Source organism: Belonocnema kinseyi, chromosome 3 (assembly GCF_010883055.1).
Source record: "Belonocnema kinseyi isolate 2016_QV_RU_SX_M_011 chromosome 3, B_treatae_v1, whole genome shotgun sequence".
Classification (NCBI taxonomy): Eukaryota; Metazoa; Arthropoda; class Insecta; order Hymenoptera; family Cynipidae; genus Belonocnema; species Belonocnema kinseyi.
Genome location: NC_046659.1, coordinates 80,260,847 through 80,282,486, shown reverse-complemented (window position 1 = coordinate 80,282,486; position 21,640 = coordinate 80,260,847). Strand labels below are relative to the sequence as shown.

At 29.1% G+C, this 21,640-nt stretch overlaps 1 protein-coding gene across 1 annotated transcript in view; it reads right to left on the bottom strand.

Moving 5' to 3' along the window:
* LOC117168826 (cadherin-87A) overlaps positions 1-21,640 on the bottom strand; it is a 264,168-nt gene that overhangs the window by 241,086 nt on the left and 1,442 nt on the right. The window lies entirely within an intron of this gene.

The following is a 21,640-nucleotide window of genomic DNA, read 5'->3' as shown; positions in this document are numbered from 1 at the left end:
CAAGCTATCTAAGGATGGTACTATAGAACGCCACCTCAAGGTAGGCCTAGTGGCGCCATCTCTTGGTCAGGCCGGAAACTTATCAATCCACCCTCGTACCGTCTATCCCGGCAGCCTTACCGTTTTTCAAGTTCATAATTATATCCCTAACCTCAGTGACACAGACTTTTTCAATTGAGTTTTCCATCACATCGTGTTCAACATGGCAGTTGTGGTATCCTATAGCTTCATCTCCGAATTGTCTCCTAAAATAGTCTCTGAAAGCCTCTAGTATTCCGTCTGCATCATATACCATTTCCCCCCTACTATTTCTCATGTTGATAATTTCTGTACTTTTGTTTCCTTTCATTTTTTTATAAAGTAGTTTCCTGCTTCCTTCCAAGTCGTTTTGTATTTTTATCTCTTCTTCTGCTCTAATTGTATCTTTACTTTCTTTAACTAATCGTTTAAGTATCCTGTTTTCGCGTCTATAATCATTTCTACGTCTACTTATTTCCTCATTGCTAAGACCTGCGATGTTCAAATTTCTCTGTACGCTTCTCTTTTTGCTTTTTGGGCAGCCTGAATTTCATCATTCCACCACGCATCACCAAAAATTCTTGCTACAACTGCGGTACCACACACTTCGATCGTGCACCTAACAAGGATATCCCGTAACATTGTCAAGGCGCCCTCTAAATCTTTGTTTTTTTATACGGTCCTCCCATGTTGCCCTATCTATGCTTTCGATTATCTTACTTTGAAAATGTATTCGCACATCCGGTTTCTGTAGGTTCTCAATTTTGATTCGCGTTTGTTTTGCTTTCTTGGGTCTCTTTTTCCTCCAACCCCGACATAAGTTAATTTTTGAGATCAGAAGGTAATGATCAGTATTGCATGCAGGACCCCTCATGCAATACAGACTAAACTTGAAAACGAAAATATGAATTTTCAACCCAAAAAAGTTCAGTTTTCAATCAAATTATTTAATTCTTAACTATAAAGATATATTTTCAAGAAAAAATGGAAGAATTATATTTTCATTGAAAAAAATTAAGTTTAACCTTTAAAAACATTATTTTTTAACCAAATAGTTCAACTGTCAACCCAAAAGATGAATTTTTTCCAAAAAAAGACAAATTTTCAAAAAAAGACATGAATTTTCCACTAAAAAAAATAATTTTTAACCAAAATAAAAATAGTTAACTTTCCAGTCCTAAAAATAAATTTTTAAACACTTAAATTTTTTAAGAAACAGTTAAATTTTCTATCATAAAGATGGTTTGTCAACCAAGAAGATTAAATTTCTAACAAACAAATTTACTTTTCCACAACCAATTGTACAGTTAAATTGTAAGTTACAGAAATTAATTTTTAACTAAAATTATGAATCCTCAATCAAAAAAATAATAAATTTGCAACAGAAACAAGAACGAATTTTCAACAAAATACTTATTTTAATTTTCATCCTGCATAGAAATTAATTTTAAACCAAAAAGATTAAGTTACAGCTAATAATATTAATTTTCTACCAAAAAACACAACTTTTCGAGAAAATAGTTGAATTTTCACTTAAGTGGAAAATCTTCATTTTTATCAAACAGAATTCATATTTTAATACTCACAGAAACCTATAGATTGAATAAGATAAATCTTTCAATAATTTATGCCTTAAAATTTCAATTGTGAATGCAGCAGTGCACAATGTAGTGTCCTCAAGTATTTCCATAGTTTTTATCCAATTTAGATTTATAAAAAAGCTTGAGGTTTTTCGGTGAAGAAAAATGTCGAAAAAATATATTTCACGAGACGATAAAATTTCCCATATATTTTTCACGACAGGGCTACACTTTCAACCTTGTGCATAAAAAATTGTTGCCATGTTGATAAAGTTTTTCAAAGGGGTCGCATGTAATGTGACAGCTCTAGTCCGAATGCATTAGGTTCTGCTACGTAAGATGTAAATGGATTTTTGTACTGTAGAATGTAAATCTTACCAAAGGTACATTTTATATTTCATACTGAAATGTTTCAAAAGAATTAAATCTTATTTCCTTGAAGCAGAGTCTAAGAAATTCAATATATAAGGGACTATATTAATATGCGAAGAGCAGCATTTTAATCTTGTAATATTTTTAACATCGAATTTTTACGAACGGAATAAAGCAATTGCAAAATAAAGTATTAAGAATTTCAAATGAAATTCATTTATTTTAACCACAAAGATAAATTGTTACCATAAAAGTTCAAATTTCCATTCAAAAGGACGCATTTTCAACAAAACAATTGAATCTTCAACCAAAATAGATGATTTTTTAAATAAAATGGTTAAAATTTCAACAAAACAGTTGCATTTTAAACCAATTGTTGAATTTTCAACCTAAAAACAAAATTTTCAACCAAATGGTCGAATTTTCAAACAAAAAAACATTAAATTGAGTTTCTACGGATACCAAATTAAACCTTAATCAAAACAGTTGAATTTTTAAACAAATTGAATTAAATATTATAATTTTCTACCAACAAAGACCAATGTTCAACCAATTGATATGAATTTAAAAAAATCAAATAATATAAGTTTCAAAAAAAAAATTCATCACAAAAATCGTGGCTTTTTCAAATAAGTACTTGAATTTTTAACAAACTAATTAAATATCTGACAAAGCAGTTGTATTTTTAACATAAAAAAAATAATTGTTGAACAATATAGTCCAATTTTCATCCAAAGAGATGAATTTCGAGCCAAAATAATGAGTATTCAATGAAAAATAAGGTTTTAACAAATTTATTCAACCTTCAACCAAGCAATTCCATTTTCAACCAAGAAATTTGATTTTAAACAAAGAATGTAACAATCGAAATTTTACAGAACAATATTTTCTATTTCAAATAACACATAGTTCAATTATACAAAAGAAGAAGGTTTTTCCATGACACAGTTGAATCCTCAATAAAATAAGGTTTCATTTGTTAACCAAAAAATTTGTATTTTTGGGGGAAAAATGTGATTTTACTACTAAAACAGATGCATTAAAAAAAAAGGAGTGAATTTTTTTAAAAAGTTGAATTTTTAAAGAAAAATTATGATTTTTTAACAAAATCGTTGTATTTTCGATATAATAATCTAACTTTTAACAAAAATGTATAGAATCTTTAGAAGGAAACTGTTAAAAACAGAAATATATACAAGGCAAATTAATTAAAGACAAGAATATTATATCAGGGTGGCCGAAAAACTTCATTTTCAAAATTCTTTCATTTTTCCCTAAAAAAATTTTTCATTATCCCTGACCATTAATACTCAACGACCAAAATTTGAATCTTATAACATTTTTAGTACCAGAATCTTTTATAAAGGGAATACCACAATTGAAAACTTTAATAATTAATACATTTCAAATGTATTATCCTAATGATAGTTTCCCGGATGGATGACAAATTCAATCAATTAAACCATATATTCTGATGATTCAAATATGCATATAATTAGGTATAAAATAAAGTTTTCTGTTAAAATTTGCAAAGTTCAATATCCACTTTGCTGGATTTCCTGCTTGCTGAAATGCAAAGCGCGATAGATGAAGTGTTTTTTTTTAGATAGATCTTCGTTTCTGGGGTTCTATGAATGCACTCTTTTAGGAGAATGAAATTCCAATTAGATTAAAATGGAATAAAAATCGACCTCATCGAACGGCTTTCTACATCATGATACTCGAAGCGAAAAACGTGTCTTGCATACCGACACAGCCGATTCGTCCTACGGGCAAAAGTATTCCAAGTGCAGCCTAATCCGCGCGATTTACTTTCTACGGAAAAGACCGTAAAATCGACAGTCGTTTTCCCATTATTCTCTCTGATTAACTAGCATCGAGTTCTAGGTGCTGCAAAACTCTGACTGAAAATTATCCTTAATTTTATTAATAGCCTCCAAATTTTTATTTTATTTACTTATATTTATTATTTCCTCTCAGTCGAATGGTTTTTTCACATGTTGAAAAAAACGCAAATGAAACAGAGAAATGGCAGAATTGTAATATTTCTGCACTAAAATTTTTTCAAAATAGAAACATTTCAAATAGTGTAGTTCAAAATTGAAAAATGCCACTTTACATCATCTTTTCTAATGCCAAACTCTTGTGGACAGGAATTATTCTATCTCACATTTTCTGGGTTCAAATGAGGTAATTTTAAACTAGCACTCTGTTGAAATGAAAGGAATGTGACTTTGTAATCATAAAGGCAGAATCCCAAGCCAGCGGCTAATGATTTTCTCCCTTTATATAGAAACGTGAGGAAGACGATAAAATTAGAAAAACATGTTTCGCTGGTAAAGCAAAAGGGGTTGAAAGCACGTACACGTACAGAATTTAAAATATCCTTTTTCGACAAAGAATCCCGAATATGTTAGTCGCAAACTCATAAATGCTTCGAATAACCGAAAGGCAGGATTTTCAATTAGTGTGCACTCTTGAAAATGTGTGCTGAAATTTGAGAGAGCGAGAATAAACGACTAAATGAACTTTACTATCCACATCACGTGAATTCGTAATCTAAAGCAGTCTAAAGCCCTCGACATGCTCATAATCTTTTAATTTTCCACGCAGGAGAACGTAAACGTTAGTATACTTAAAAGTTCTCATTTTTCCTCCTGAAGGATATAACAAAATCCCTGTGGTTTAAGTTAAGATAAAAAGCTGGCATAAATTCCTTTTTATTAAGGGGTAAGTCTAGATATATTGAGTGTAAAAAGTGATTAAAGAGAGCAAAAAATAGGGAAAGTATCTATGAAGATCGAAGAACACTCTACTATCTGCTTTTGAAGCTTAACAACTCAGTCAAAAAAAATGCTAGCGCAACAAAACAACAGTCATTTAAAAGCTAAAAGTGTTCTACGTTAATGAGCTTGAAGACGTTTATGTAAACAATTTTTTGTGCTTAGCAGACTGAAAAATGTAAAAAAAGTAAGGTTTTTTGGGTACATTTAAGAAGAGTCAAGTTTAGAGCATTATTTCTTATACAAGGGGCGATGGAAAATTTTTGAAAAAATTCATGAGTATGAGGAAAACTGTTGTGAACCAGTTGCAATTGAGAAATTTGAAAAATAATAAAAATTGTTGCTTAAAAGTACAAAAATGTGCAACTATATTATCTTCAGTTCTAATACAGATATTAAAGCGATTCAAACTGCAAACTGTAATTGATAGGCTCTGTATTTATTTTCAATCATCCGGAAGGATGTGTTAGTCTTGTTTTTTGTGAAAATCGCGATATTTTTGGACATTTTTTTTTTGTTGGAAAACAAGTGATAAAAAGCAGGGGGGCCCTTTTTTTTGTTTTACTGACGACCGCTGGTGCCATTCTTCGGCCCCTCGTTCTGAATGCTTGGATGGCACCTGGCCACGGGTCAAAGAAAGGCACCAGCGGTCGGCAGTGAAAAAACGAGCCCCCCCTTCTTTTTGTCACTTGTTTTTCAACAAAAAAAATGTCTAAAAATATCGCGATTTTCACACAAAAAAAAGACTAACACATCCTTCCGTGTGACTGAAAATAAACACAGAGCCTATCAATTACAGTTTGCAGTTTGAATCGCTTTAATATCTGTATTAGAACTGAAGATAATATAGTTGCACATTTTTGTACTTTTAAGCAACAATTTTTATTATTTTTTAAATTTCTCAATTGCAACTGGTTCACAACAGTTTTCCTCACACTCATGAATTTTTTCAAATTTTTTCCATCGCCCCTTGTATAAGAAATAATGATCTGAACTTGACTGTTCTTAAATGTACCCAAAAATCCTTACTTTTTTTACATTTTTCAGTCTGCTAAGCGCAAAAAATTTTTTACATAAACGTCTTCAAGCTCATTAACGTAGCACACTTTTTGCTTTTAAATGACTGTTGTTTTGTTGCGCTAGCATTTTTTTTGACTGAGTTGTTAAGCTTCAAATGCAGATGCTTATAGTTTTCTCGCCGATAGTAGAACGCAAATCCTCAAAAATAAGCTAAAGTCGGTGTAGTTATGGATTGCAACATTTTTAAGACACAAAAACAAATCTTATTGCGGAAACTTAACAAATGAGCTACAAAAAAATTATCCCGCTATTTTTCTGTGTAGAACTTAGAAAATATGATCCCATAACCAAGATTTCCAAGACTTAAATTAATTCAAATTTTCACACAACCCCTAACTTGTAAATTTTCTCAAAAATTCCCTTTTGTCTCCTTAAGACTGCAAATTTTGCATTCGATATAAAAGTAACTATGCAGAAGGTGGAAGGATTGGTATCGAAGTAATAAAGTCGATTTTTAAAGTTAGGGTTTGGGTCAAAATTAGAAATTTTCACGTGTTTAGAATCAAATTCACTACACTACCTTAAAAATTGACTTTGTTAGATCATTAAAAAATTTTCCAGCTTCTGCATGCTAACTTCAATAAGGATTTCAACATTTTCAGCATCTTAGAAACAGCAGAGAAATTTTTTAACATTTTTAAAGTTAGGCATTAGGTTCAAATTAAAAATTTGAATACCTGTTGCCTCAAATTAACTACAGCGTCTTCGAAATTCACTTTATGTTATCAGTGAAAATCTTTCGAGCTTCTGCATAATTAATTTCATGAAAAATTCAACGTTTCTCGTCTACTGGAAAAAAGAGCATTTTTTAGAAACATTTAAATTTATGAGGGTTGGGTTGAAACTGGAATTTTTTTACGCTTGCCTCAAATTCACTGTGACACCTTCGAAATTAATTTTATGATATGGATCAATTGCAAGGATGTTGCAATGAATCTGAGGTAATGTTGAGGCGAAGCTCAAGCATTTTCAACCAGAAAGTTCCTGCACTCGATTTTTCTTTATAGAATACTTTTTTTGACGATAATTTTTAAGTATTTATTGCTCCAAACGAAAATAAATTATTTAGCCTTTTCTTAAAGTAAAATTCAAATTTAAGAAACCGTTTTTTCATATTTACATTAATGTTTAGAAAGTCTTATTTCGCATTAAAAACTGAGTAAAAAAAACATCATACAAGAATTGGATCAATTTTAAGCTGTGCGTTTTATGAGGTTTTTTTTATAGCATAAATTGTTTTTCATCAAATTCAAAAAAAGTATTGAGCCCTTTTTGAAATAAGTAAAACTTAATTCTATTTTTTACGCAAAATATATATTTATTTAATAAAAAAATCTGTTGGAGGGGAATTATGATACTACAAAAGTATTTCGCAACTGTTTGGTTCAATTTCCTGTTTGATGTAATACCATAGTATTATATAGCAAAAACGGTTTCTTGTAATTTAATATTATTATAGCGTTTTTGAAATTAACTTTTCTATATTGTTTATCCATTTGGAATCGTTTTTAAAAGTTTCAAATATTTTGCCTAAGAAAAGTATCGATCCTTTTTTGAAATAGGTCAAATTCAATTTTTTGGTTTATGTATTTTAAATTATTGCTAAGGTGTCTTATTTCGAATTTAAAATCTTGTGAAGAAATATTTAAAAAGATATAGTTGAAAAGAGATCTAACGATGTGCTCATTATTTAATTAAATTTTAAACATTGTTTAAATGAATTATAACATCTTTAACTTATAAGGTAAGAACTACAAGTCTCGAAAATTATTTTTACGGGAAAAGACAGCATCTGAAAAAAAATTGGGATTAACTACACAATCTGAAAAACTAGCACCTGAATTTTAGACAAAATTCTACAGAAGAATGCAGCATCTACAACGAGATCTAAAACTTGCTGCCTTTTCTCGTAGAATTAACCACCGGGATTAAGTTTGATGAAAAAAGGCAACAACTACCTCTAAAACCCATTATAATTTCACTTACTACCGTTTCCGGTACAAACTGGTGTCTGTTTTTTAATGTGAAACCCCTTTTTTTAAATATTAATAATGTCTCATAACTTCCTTACTGTTTCATACTATGTATGAAACTATTTTTTTGAATATTATAAATTACTTAAATGAAATATACCGAATATTTTTCGAAATACTTGCATTAGTTTAGAGATATTAGTGCTGAAAATAAGCCTTCTCAATTTCATAAATTTATCTACGCAACAGTCTCAACAAAAAAGAACACCATCCACACACAAACATGCATCCGGACAATTACTTATAGAATGTTGTATTAGACATCTATCAACTGATGAGAAATGTTTAATTGATTCCGTTGAAAAATATTTGAAATTATAACGACTATAAAACCTCATGTACGAGGAAGAAAAACTATTAAAATATCTATTAAATTTAACAGCGTAAAGGGAAAACCAGATTCAAATGTTTTTGTTTGAGGTAGGAACATTTTTAAATTACCAATAATTCAATGTACTATTGCGACCATTGTCTAGACTAGTCTCTAGCATCTACTACAGCAAATTGATGGTTAGTAGACGTAAATTTGCAACTGATTATATCGATTCCATTTCCGGACTATATAGGATGGAAGCCTGATCGACGATACGTTTCTGATAGTCAATGACATCGATGCCTGGCTCTACGGATATCAAGTATGTAGTACGTACATTCTACGTGACCAAGTTGTCTGCTGTGCATGTAGATTGTAGATGGTACTCGCACGTGTAGGCGCGTATCTTGTCCTTTTTACTGAGCTCGACTGTATGAGGGAAAAGCGTTAGGATAACCGTTATCTCGACTCGTCCTACACGTCTCGAGTTATCCAGAAGTCACAAAAGCAAAAGAATTTATGACAAAGAGTAAACGAAGCCAGAAATACAGGAAGACTCCTCCCAAACTATGAAATGTTTGAATAATGGAGTGATGTTAGTCCACATGTTTTTAAGTCCGGGAAGTAACTGAAAAAATTGTAAGAAACGAAAAAAATATAATAATTTTATTTCGTTTTCTTTGCGACTCTTCCAGGCAGTAATTTACTGTTAAAATTCAATAAAACATGACAATAATCTGTATAGTTGTTTTACAAAAATTACTAATATTTACTCCCTTTTAACAACTGTTAATGTTTTTAAAACAACTATAGATTATTTTGATATTTCAACCTCTAATATGTATTAATCCCTTTTACTGATTATAAGCTTACCTGATGAGGGTACAGGTTTGCTACCGAAAAGTCGCTAATTATATTGTATTTTAATAATAAATAACTGTCGAAGAGTTGCAAAAAAAACCGAAAAAAAGTTTCATATGTTTATTCGTTTCTTAACATTTTTATGAATTATTGTTAAACTCTTTCATACAATTATCACGGGGGAAAATATAGCTTAACCAGTAATATTTATCGTTGATGTAGCTAACAAATATTATTAGAAACGAAACAACAATATTGGTAAAATGTGTAAAGCAGCGGGATTTATTATTAGTATCATTAATAATGAATCCCATTAATATATGTTTCAAACAAAAAAATTATGTAGCTGAATGTTCGGACTCTGAATATGGTGCTAATGAAATAGGATGAACTTGGACAGAGGTTTGAAATTTGAGCCTATTTAACCCTTAAACGGCCAAAACGCCACTACCGGTACACTGATTTTCAACAGCCAATAACTAAGACTATTTGACACTAGAAAAAATTGAGACACATATATTTTTATTGCTTAAGATCTCCTCTTTCCGACGGTGCCAATGAAATTCCTCAAAAAAATTTCTTATTATCCCAAACTGCAGTTTAAACAAACAAAAAAACGTGATTTTTCGTGCCTATTTTTTTTGTGAACCATTTTCCAAAACGAAAAATCGATCTTTGACCCATGGATTCTCAAAGTTTATACATTTATTCCATCCGTTAGTGAGTTTCCAGGATAACTACAGACTCGAAAAGCTTTGGAAAATGGTTTACAAAAAAAAATAGGCACGAAAAATCATGTTTTTTTTTGTTTAAACTGCATTTTGGGATAATAAATCAATTTTTTTAAGGAATTTCATTGGCACCGCCGGAAAAAGGAGATCTTAAGCAATAAAAATACATGTCTCTCAATTTTTTCTAGTGTCGAATAGTCTTAGTTATTGGCCGTTGAAAAGCAGTGTCTCGGTAGTGGTGTTTTGGCCCTTTAAGGGTTAAAATGAAAATATGTGGAATTAGTACCAAAACTAGCTTTAAACTTTTGTAAGATTTCAAAACTTAGATTAAAATTATTTTCTCCGAATTTTTAACTAACCAAACATTTTGACTTGAAGTTTCAATCTTGTATGACATCTGCAACACACGAGGTCGCATAGCTAATTCAAAAGCAAAAATTACTTTAATAAAATATGTTTTAGGTTTATTAATTTGATGTTTCAGTCTTCTTTTTTTTAACTATAAACATTTTTCCGTGTACCCTATTTTCTATGATTGAAACCGAATTTTAAGTTCTTGCCAGTACTAGTAATTATTACAAACTAACTGAAAAGCATTAAATCATTATTAATTAATTACTGAAGTATTTGAAAAATTAGTTTAAAAATGTCTTTATGAAAAGAAAATCCTTTTACATGACCTTCATTAATTCAGAGGGTATTGATAAAACTTGTTTATATTCAATCCATAAAGAAGAAAATTACTATGCCAGAGTCCTTTACCATCTCGACACAAGAAATCCTTCTAAGAATCGTATATAAAAGTGTTTATAAATACCTCTAATAAGTATGTACATATAGATAGACAATGTTTTCACAGAATTAATGAAAAGAGAAATTATAATTTTACCATAGATAAAAAACTATACGTAACTACCAGTGTCTAGTCAGGCTAGTCAGGTCATCTGACTATCCCCCGAACAGTAGCGTCACGGTAGATTAGTCGGGGGCTAGTCAGGTGACACGACTTATCCTAGTCGGGGCCTGATCGGGCACTTTCAGGAGTCATATGATAATACATCCGCGTGGAATATTAACCAACTCCCCAAAATTTGTGGCACGTCCCCTAAAAGTTTGACAAAATACTTATTATTTACGGAAATCTCCATAAACTTTTCCATACAAAGATATTTATAAATGTTCCTAGAAATTCGCAATTTTCTAAAAAAATACTACAAAAAAATAAGATTACGTATTTTTGAAGATTTTGATCGCTGTTTTTATAAAAAGTTGATTTTCGTACAAAATGATTAACTTAATAAATATTTATTAAGTGTATTAGAGATGAATTTAACATCATTAAATCTTCTCTCCAAAAAACGGTGTAAAATTATTGTTAAATATATTCTTAGTGTTTTAGAATACAAAAAATTGTCGGTGAACAAAAAGGCCCTATTAGCCCTTGACAAACCACCGACCAGGCCCCGACTGAAATTTTGACAACAAAAAGCCCAACTAGACCCCGATTAGTCCCCGACTGAGTACTTTGTCAAAATTAATAACCCGACTAGCCCCCGATTAGTGCCCGACTTTTCATAGGACCAAATGGAGTTATTTCCACACGGGACCTTTTCAAATTCTTAGAAAGCTACTATTTATTATAATTTCCAAAAGTCTACATTTTATTTGAAAATTGTTGCAACCTTTAATTGTTTTAAATTACTTAAGAATCTTTTCAAAACTTCTAAATATATTTTGAAACAATTCAGTTTTCCTGCAAAATTTAATCTTGCAAAATTTAAAAACTGGTGTTAAAATCTTCCAGATTCATTTTTGAAATATTTTGAAATCTGCAAAACTTAAAATTAATTGTTTAAAATAAAACCTAAATAAACTTCTAAATATATTTTGAAATAATTCAGTTTTCCTGAAAAATTTAATCTTGCAAAATTTAAAAACCAGTGTTAAAATCTTCCAGATTCATTTTTGAAATATTTTGAAATCTGCAAAACTTAAAATTAATTGTTTAAAATAAAACCTAAATAATTTCAAAATTTTCCAAAAATCTTATTGTCGGTATAGGTAATTTTGTTATCGGCACTGACAGTATACATACTTCGTGAATTAATATATTCTAAATTATGGTCCATAATTTCATTTTTCTTATCTCTTTAAAAGTGTGAAAAAATGTACAAATTACAATGTGGTAGCAAAACATTAGAAAATAATATTGTCCCAATTTTTTAAAATCATTTACAATTAAATTTTTCTCTTTTATTAATAATATTTAGAAATTATTAATGCTTAAACAAACTCAAAAAAGTCACTGAAGGTCATTTTTACGCAGTGACGCAAACAGTAAGGTTTTCGACAATTGTATTCGGGATCTCCAGATTTAAATTTATTTAACTTGTTATCACGATTATTAAAAAATATTACCTTTTCCAAAACGTTAAACATGATATTCGGTTCAAATTTATATTTCCGATTAATTCCCTGCTTTATTTCAATTCCCAGCTATTTCCCGGTTAGTATGAACCCTGAATCTGCATTTTAATCTTACCTTTTGGGGTTCATACAAATTGTATAGAAATATCGTTTCTCGAAAAGTGCGCCCAAAAATAGTTTTTTAAATAAAAGCTTAAACTTTTTTCTTGAGATTTTTTTTCTATTTTAGATTTAATAATAGCGGCTGTACATCATAATTTAAAATGACATTAACAGCAGAACTTTTTCTCATACTAAACTTTGATATAAACTCTGTATTCACGTCAGATAAAATTGCAAGCGAGGAGCAAACCGGATGAGTTAAAATTCCATGTAAATTTTTGGTCTTTTCATTGCGCGGTGTAATAAATTACTCGAGTAGAAAGGCGCGGATTTTACTATGCCTATGACGAGATTATTGCGCAAACTGTGTAATTTCATGGAAGAGAGCGAGACAAGCTGTAGCTTGTTTGTTATCTAGTTTCATTCACAATCAGTGTCTACACAACCACAATGGTAAAAGTACAAAATTATCATCAAGGAAATTATATAAGTTATATCAAACTTCTTGTACCTGCGCAGTAAAATCTTCAATATATCAAACTTCATAAAAAATAATTGCCAGATAAAAGACTTCTGACGTTTTTAAAGAAGAATTTTTTAAAGTAACAGTATAAACTCAAATCGCGTATACAGACTTCACAGTCCACAATGTTCTTAAAAACAAGGGAAGTAGCGCGTTTTTTTATGAAAATAGGGGAACAATAGGGAGATTTTTTAAAAATAAAATTAATGTAGGTATCATATTTATAAGATTTTAAGTCGAAATATTGTTAAATTTCAATAAAATAGTGGAATTGTAAAAAAAATTAATTTTCAACAAAACATTAAAAAACATTCATTTTTAACCAAATAGTTTTTAAGCAAAAGACGCATTTTTTTACAAAAAAGTATAATTTATAACCAAGTATGTTGAATTTTCAACCTACGAAGATGAATATGCAAACCAAAGTTGAATTTTCAACGAAGAAAGAATTTTTCAGTCATGAAATTAAAAAATATAATCAAATTGTTAAATTTTAAAGCACAAAAACGAATTTTATATAATACAGTTAACATTACATCTCCCAAAACTAAATTATCAATCTAGAAGATTAATTTTCTACCAAGAAAGCCAAATTTTCAACAAAGAAGTTGAATTTTCGACCAAATAGTTTAACTTTCAACGAAGAATTTACGTCGAAATTTCAAGTAAATAATTGAATTTTTAAAAACAACAAAACATAAAACTTTGAATTAAATATTAAAATTTTCAACCAACAAGACAGATCTCCAACCAAACAAAAATTAATTTTAAACCAACGAGTTAAGTTTTGAACCAAAGAGACTAGGCTACGACCAAAAATACTTTTAAAAATGAATCAATTATTAACGATAAGTGTAATATTTAATACTTCAACCAAAAAATGTTTTAATATTCATTCAAAAACAGATGAATTTAAACCAAAAAAAAAACAAATTTGTAACTTAGAAAGATTTTTCTTTCAAGAAAGAAAACAAAACAGCCAAATTGTAGAATTTTCAATCAAATAAACAATCAATCTTTTTCAAACTGTTTCAACTTTATACCAAGTAGTTTAATTGTCAATCAAAGCAGATAACCTTCTAACCAAATAGTTGCATTTTTTACAAAATAATTAAAATTTCAACCAAAAGAGATAGGTTCTGAACCAAAAATATAATACTAGACTTTTACATTTAAAATAATTAAATTTCAAACCAAAAATATTTTATTTTTCTTTAAAAGATGGATTTTCAATCTAAAAGAACGAATTTTATATCCAAAAAGCAAATATTCAACAAAACAGCTAAATTTGGGACCAATAAAGATTAATTTAAAAAACTATAGTTGTATTTTTAACAAAGTAAATGCAAGCTTCAACAAAACAATCAAATTTTCAAATAAAAAAGATAACTTCAAGAAAATAGTTGAATTATGAACAAAATAATTCAATTTTTAACCAAACAGTAAAATTTTTAACCAAAAGAGAAGAATTTTTAACTACAAGTATATAGATAATAGTAGAATGTTCAATTAAAAGAATTAACTTTCAACCAAAAAAAGGTGTATTTTCTTATTGAGTTCTGTATTAATTCAGTTCGCATTGAAGCTCAACCACAGAAAAAGTTTAAGTTTCTTCGAAAAAAGGGGGGAAAAGAACATTTTTAAAAAAGGTAAAAGAGCGTGAAATCTGTTTATATTTAAAAAAAAAACATATATTTGAAAAACTAATTTCCATATTTTGATTTCAAATTTACATGCAAGAGCTCATGCATAAAATAATTATATGATTTAAACCAGTGCAATTTCTCAAATTTTCCTCCTATCTCTACTTTAGAGTGGAAATTTCGATCACAAATGTAACTAAAGTTCGAGAGGTTTTAAGCTCTGTCATTCGGCCTTCTCGCTAAAACTCTGAACAATGATTACGTCACTTTCTTCAAGTGAAATTGTCGCTGTTCATAAAAGTAATTATAACTGCAGCATAACAACCAGTTACAATCTTATGAGCGCTTAAACTTGGTGGATCTATCATAGTATGTAACTAGAATATATTTTTTAGTTTGTCTTTTAGTAAATCCCATTTCTGTATCTCTGCAATTTTAGCAAAATAAAGCAAAAGTAATTATAAATAAAAAAGAAACTAAAAACTCGCATATGTACTTAAGAAACATAAAGAATAGATTTAATATACAAGTTAATTATTATAAACAATTTATATAAACAAGTATTTCAGTATATTGCCCAAATGTTTTAATATTATCTCAGCATTGGTATTACAAATAAAAAATTAGGCGATTCATAACTTGATTCGCACTATATTTAAACAATTTATGAACAACAAGAGTTTTTTAGTTGAATTAATGAAAGACTATGAAAAATTTGTTATTATATAAACAAATTTGATTAATAATTATTCATATCGGGTATTCATGACAGAATAAATACATATCTTCTACAGAATCAATAATATATTATTGGGAAATGAAACATACGTATCGATGACAATGAGCAATATTATTATTTAACAAAAATTACCAAAATTACAGGGCACAACATTTTATTTTTGCGAGATACTCTAGCACTAAATAAGTACTTAAATCCTGCACAAAGGAGAATTTGATATTACTAATAGTTTCCGAGTTTCAAACACCAGAATCACCTAAAGCAAGACTTATTACATTTATTTGACCAAAATTACAGGACACACAATTTAGTTTTTGTGGCATATGTTAGCAATAAATAAGAACTAAATTCATGCACAAAGGAGAATTTGATATCACTAATAATTTTCGTGTTTCTCATACCAGAGTCACCTGAAGTCAGATTACTACATGTTTTTGGCCAAAATTATCGGGCACAAAATTAAGTTTTTATGACATATTGTAGCACTTAATAAACACTAAATTTCGATATAAAAGTGAATTTGATAAGATTAATACTTTTCAAGTTTCATATAACAGTCACCCGAAGTAAGCCTTACTACAGGTTTTTGACCAAAATTACCTGGTACAAAATTTGATTTTTGTAGCATTTATTAGCACTTAATTAGCAATAAATTCCTATGCACGGCCATTCCAAAATAAGATAACCCAAACTGTTAAAATAAAAATGTTAAAAATTGTAATATTTAACAATTCAGATATTTAATATATATTCCATTACTTCTGGAACCGAAATTTTTGTGGACTTGTCTTAACTAGTAAAAGTACTGGATTATTAATGTAAAATATTCAATGAAATATACAATTATTTATCTGCTCATTCACATAGAATACAGAAAAATTGTTTGGTTTACAATTCCATTTTTATGAACTTCTAAGATTCGGTATGAGTGGTCCCATCCATTACCAAAATAACAGAAAAGTTTATTTTATTTTCTTAAGTATGTACTAAAAGATGAAAAATTTGAGATCTAAAGTTAGTTTGAGATAATACCCATCATAGTTAATTTAAAAATGTTTATAATACTTGGAGAATATGAAAAAAGTGGTAAGGGATGGGACATAGGAGGGTGGTAACGGATGGGACATTTGGCATTTCAAAGCCTTTCGCCTTACCATTACCCTAATGACGGTGCTTAAGAGATTCTAAATTTGCATTGTGAATTCTGCAGACGAGAAGCGAAAGAATTTTGAAATTACTTTAAACCTTTTGTAGTTAAAGTGGTTTATAAATGTTTAAGAACTTGAATGACAGGGATATTCTTAACTATTATAATTCGGTCAGATTGTACTTACAGGATTCAAGGAACATCGTACGTATTAAATTAAATACACTATTCCTAATAAGTTAATCTATTTGCAAAGGGATTGAAACCTATATAAGAGTACATCTTAAGTTTACAAATGCCATAACTCTGTTAGTGAGCTGATACAAAGTTTCTAGTTTCTTTTTGAACTCAGTGAAGTTGTGAAATTATTATTGTTCATTGTTCTGACCTTATTTCATTCATATTTTGGTAAGTTATAAACACATTTATCATACTGTGATTTACATTAATGTAAACATATTATCATATAATTTTCTGACTAGACTATTTCACTGAAACTTAAAATATAATTTTTGGACTTTTTTTACAGATAATGGCATCAGTTCCTAAAAAAGAGCAGATGACCAAATCCGCCAAAGATTATTATCTTGTTGCGAAAAAATGTTGTAAAAACGACCATTTTTTATGTACCGACTGAAGATACCTTAGAGAATCAAAAATTCCTTGATGCGAGGTGGAATGTTTTAAAAGTGCAAGTTACACTCAAAGAATGCAAGACTGTCTTAGGCTTAAGCGCATTCCATCATTTCAAAAAATTTGACAATTATCGTATCGTACTCCAAAAGTGATTTTGAAGATTAAATAAAAAAGTAGTTTGATATTAGTATTAATTTTATAGATATAGATGTGGATAAGAATGTACGTAGAATAAACGTTTTAACCCTGAGTTTTTGGCAATAAAATTAATTTTGCCATTGATTTAACACTTTGATAACTTATTTAAATCCTACTCCTTTCAATTCTTAGTTCATATTGAAGATATATTATCTGTAAAGTCTCCAAACTAACTTCCTGGTCGTATATGTCCCATCCGTTACCTAAAAGAAGAATTTTATCCAAAACTCTAATTCACATATTTTCGAAATTGATATATATATAAAAAGAAAACTTCAAAATACAAATCCATTACAAAAAAAATAATTGGTGTTATAACTATTCTCAATTCGCAGAGGTCTGATTGAAAGGAAAAGTAAGTCTGGAAGTGAGTCCTGTACGAGTCCCATCGGTTAACCTCTTTTTCGTTTTATAACATGAAAATTATCCACTTTAATAGAATGTTAGAATCTGGAAAATTACAAGTTCATGCATCTTTGTACAGGTAGCGTAGCTTAAACAAGATATAGTTGTTTTAAATAAGGATTTTTCAAGTTTTTATGCGTGCAAATGTCCCATCCGATACTTTGGAATGGTCGTGCAAAAGAGAATTTGATACCACTAATAGTTCCCGAGTTTTAATATGTCGTCATCTGAAGCCAGCATTACTACAAGTTTTTTGGTAAAAAAAAGTGCCCGGATTTTTTGTACAACACAAATCAAGAGCACTTAATTAGCTCTAAATTTCTGCTCAAAGTGGAATTTTATATCACTAATAATTCCGAGTTTCTCATACCGGAGTTGTGGCTTCATCTGAAGCCATTTACTAGTGCTCATATCGACATGACAGTATTGTAATTTCAGGTTCCGGGACCTCAAATTATCTGATTTTCCAACTCAAAATTATCATTCCTTTCTAAAATTCCGTGTTCCAAACTAGAAATCTTTAAAATATTTTAAAATGTTTAGAAATATCTTTTAAAATAAACGTTTAAAATCATTCAAATCTTTTGAACTATTTGATGTTGATCAAGAATTTAAAATCATCCATTGGGTAGATACTCTGATACTGATATTCTATTAATCTTCCAAATTTTATATACTCATTCAAAAAAAGGTCTGGTTAAATCAACCAGGATTCTGGTTAAACATACCCTAACTAGTTTTTCTGATTAGAGTAGCCAGAAATCTGGTTGGATTAACTAGATTTTCTAGTTAATTTAACAGGAATTCTGGTTACTCTGACCAGAAAAAATAGTTAGGGCGTATATTTAACCAGACATTTTTTTAGCGCTGAAACGTGAAAAATTATACTAAAAAGCCTTAAATGCACGGTTACGGAATTTTCCGTATCTTAACCCCTTTTCCAGCACGTTCGGGGCTAACGTTACGGAATTTTCCGTAATTCTAATCCCGTTTCGACCTTGTTTAGGGCAGACATTACAATAGACTCATAGACTTAGACTACTTAGTGTTAGAGAGTGCCTAAAAGGAATAATATTTATCGTTGAAATCGTTCATAATTTGAATAGCTTCAAACTGAAAGCGTCGGAAATAGTCTCAGAAATAGTAAAATTTTATTTTGAACGTTCACAATATTATTGTATGGATGCAAGTTATCATTTTTATAATAATTTCTTGCATTTGGTGTTCATTTCTTCTAGTCTATCGTCAACAATAAATACAAGTACCATTTTTTGAACGGTACAAATTTTTTGAATTAGACGCCCAGTAGTTTCCACTGATGTAGCAATGGTTAAGGTAGTTGTAATGGCAAGAATCAATTTGTCGAAATAAATCGTTTTTCGATGATTTTAAGAGTCAAAATAATATTTCTGGCGATGTAATTTCAAAAAAAAAAAAACATTATTTATAATGAAGAAGTTTTAAAACTGACTAAAAGCTTTTTTTACAATGTTTCTTACATTTAAACCCTTTTCTTTAGAAACTATTTTTGAAACAAATAACTATATTTGAAGATTATTCATTTATTTTTAATCATAGAAAACTTTTTTTTAATGAGAATTCATTTCTGACACGATAAATACCTTAAGTGATTCGAATATTCAAACAGAAGTGATACCTAAGCATTTAAGTAAATAAACTTTATTTCTGTCAATTTCCCTACCTTTTCATAAATTTTAAAGCAACAATAAAAATACTGCAATACATCTAAAGTATAATTTTCAATAATAGTAAAATATATATAAATAATTTTTTTAAACTGGATATTTTCTTAAATTCATCTCACTATTTTCTCATTATCTTGTTTTTGCAAGAAGATTTTTATATACTGACGGATACAAAAATGTAAATTTGTAATAAATGATCGTTTTTCCTGACGACGAGGCACTTAATTGGATCTGTTGTGAATATATTTTACGACCTGCCAAGGGAGTTCCCACAACAATCTATAACATTGATTATTTCAGAATACGTGCTTCCGGGAGAAATTACGTCGCATCACTGAAATTCTATCATATTTGATTAAATTGACGTCGTCCCAAATCGTTACATTATTGATTATCCGTAATTAAATTCAACAGATGTAATCATAAAACTTAAGGAAATTTAATGGAAAATCAGATAATTTGTGGACAAAACAATTACAATTTTTTAAATGAAGTATATTTCTATTTCCGTTGAATTCATAATAACTATAACTTGAGCTATAACTATAAATAAGTCCCTTTTTCTAAAATTTGGAAGAGGGAAGCTTCAAATTCTGGCAAATGTTTATTTGCAAACAAAAATTTTCAATTTCAAACAAATTCTGATCTGGAGCTGGTTCTTAAAGAAATCTGCTGTCCCAAACTCAATATCAAGTAACTTTATCTGAAATAGGCAGAACAAGCGCACTTTATCTGCCCGCGGAGCGGCAGTGAAATATCACTTTATTGTACTGCGACGAGCGGTACGTAAAGTGACAGCAAGGAAGAAGTACGAAGTGGATTTTGGACTTCTATCGTCACCCCACACGGGAGCGTATGCGATGCAATTAAGCGCCGTTTTCGAGAAAAAGAGCTATTATTCTGCCTATTTCAGATAAAGTATCGTATGCACTACAGCAGTAAAGTTCAACTTTACTGCCTAGGTACATAATCTACTATTATTCAATTTTCAAACCAAGAGTTGCGAATTTTTAACCAAAAAAATAATTAATAAATTTAGAAAGAGTTTATAAACAAATAAAATATTTTCAGTCAATAAAGAACAAAATTATATCCAAAATGTGTGATTTTCAAGTAAAAACAGAGGAATTTTCAACCAAGAATATTAATTTTCTAATATAAAAGACGAATTCTCAACAGTATAATTACACTTTCAAACAAAACAAAAATCAACCAAGAAGATTCATTTTCTGTTGAAAAAGACCAATTCTCGAAAAAAAAAACGTAAATTTTGAAACAAAAAGTGGAATTTTAAGGCTAAAAATACGAGATTTCCACTAAACAGTTCAATTTTTAATCAAACCATTACACTTCAAAACAAAACAAAAATTTAACTAAGGATTAATTCTGTACTAAAAACGAGGCATTCTCAACAAAATACATAATTTTTTAACCAAATAGTTGAATTTTCAACCTAGGAGATTAATTTTTTTATCAAAAAAGAATAAATTTAACAAATTACATAAATTTTTAACCGGATAGTTAATTTTTCAAACTGAAAATATCAATTTTTAATCAAAATTCGAACAGTTAAATTTTCGTTTTAAAAATTTATTTTTAATGTAAAAAAAATGAATCACCTAAAAAACAGTTGAATTTTCTAACATACTATTGAATTTCCAAGACAAAAAGACGAATTTTCGATACAAAACAGTATGATTTTCACATTAAAAACATGAGATTTCAACCAAAAAGTTCATTTTCAACGATAGTTGAATTTTGAGTTTACAGAATTTAATTTGACCCCCAAAAATGGAAAATACAACAAATTAGTTCAATTTTAAAACAAGAAAACGAATATTAATAAAAGTAGTTTAACTTTCAACGAAGAAGTGGAATTGTAAACGTAAAAATATGAATTTTCAATCAAACACAATTTAATATAACCTAAAAGACAAATTTGTAGCAAAATAGTTAAATGCTCAATCAAAACAGATTAATTTTCAACTAAACCGTTCAATTTTTAACAAAAAATTTTATTATCTACCAAAAAAAGACGAATCTTTAACACAATGCATCCATTTTGTAACAAGTAGTTGAATTTTTAGCCATCAATATTAATCTTCCACCAAACAAGACGAATTTGCAATCCAAAAGTTACATTTTTAGTCTATAAAAGATCACTTTTTAAACAAAAATGGAATAAAAAAAGTTCAATTAATGAACAATCATTTTCAACTTAGAAAATTGAATTTTTTTACCAAGCAGTTACATTTTCTATGGACTTGAGAATTTTTTAAGACAAAAGAATGAAATTTCAACAAAAGACTCGAATTTTCAAGCCGAAAATATGAATTTTCAACA